General features: G+C 50.0%; 1 pseudogene; it reads right to left on the bottom strand.

The window, feature by feature from the left end:
• Positions 1-9: 9 nt before the first annotated feature.
• On the bottom strand, positions 10-669 carry LOC104982725 (annotated as a pseudogene).
• Positions 670-674: the final 5 nt, after the last annotated feature.

Raw genomic sequence — 674 nt, 5'->3', positions numbered from 1 at the left:
TTCTGCTGCATCACATTCTTCTCCTGCACTGTCTGATGTCCATAGGTGAGGTTGTCTCTCAGCAGCTGCATGATGAGGGTGCTGTCTTTGTACGAGTCTTCATTCAGTGTGTCGAGTTCTGCAATAGCCTCATCAAAAGCCGTTTTAGCCAGTGTGCAGGCCAGTTCTGCGTTATTAAGGATCTCATAGTAGAATACAGAGAAGTTAAGAGCCAGCCCCAGCTGGATGGGGTGTGTGGGTTGCATCTCTTTCTTGCTTATATCGAAAGCCTCTTGGTAAGCTCCTTGGGAATTATCTATCGTTTGCTTCCGATCATCACCACAAGCAACTTCAGCAAGGTACCGGAAGTAATCTCCCTTCATTTTCAGATAGAAGACCTTACTCTCTGGATTAGTTGCATTGGCTATTAAATACTTATCCAACAATTCCAGGACCGTGGTGCAGATGGACCTCAGCTCGGACTCTACTTTTGCCCGGGAGTCCTTGATCAGCTGCAACTTCTGTCCAGGTGTCGGTTTTTTGCTCGATGCTGGAGATGACCCTCCAGGCGGACCAGCGGCCCCAGACCACGTTCTTGTAGGCCACTGACAGCAGGTTGTGCTCCTCGTTAGACAGCTCCGCACCCTGCTCCATCACGGCCTTCATGCAGGTGGCCATGTCATCATAGCGCTTGG

This window comes from Bison bison, unplaced genomic scaffold (assembly GCF_000754665.1).
Source record: "Bison bison bison isolate TAMUID 2011002044 unplaced genomic scaffold, Bison_UMD1.0 scf7180017868605, whole genome shotgun sequence".
Lineage (NCBI taxonomy): Eukaryota > Metazoa > Chordata > Mammalia > Artiodactyla > Bovidae > Bison > Bison bison.
Note: the sequence above shows the minus strand (reverse complement) of the source record. Positions and strands in the feature narration are given on the sequence as shown.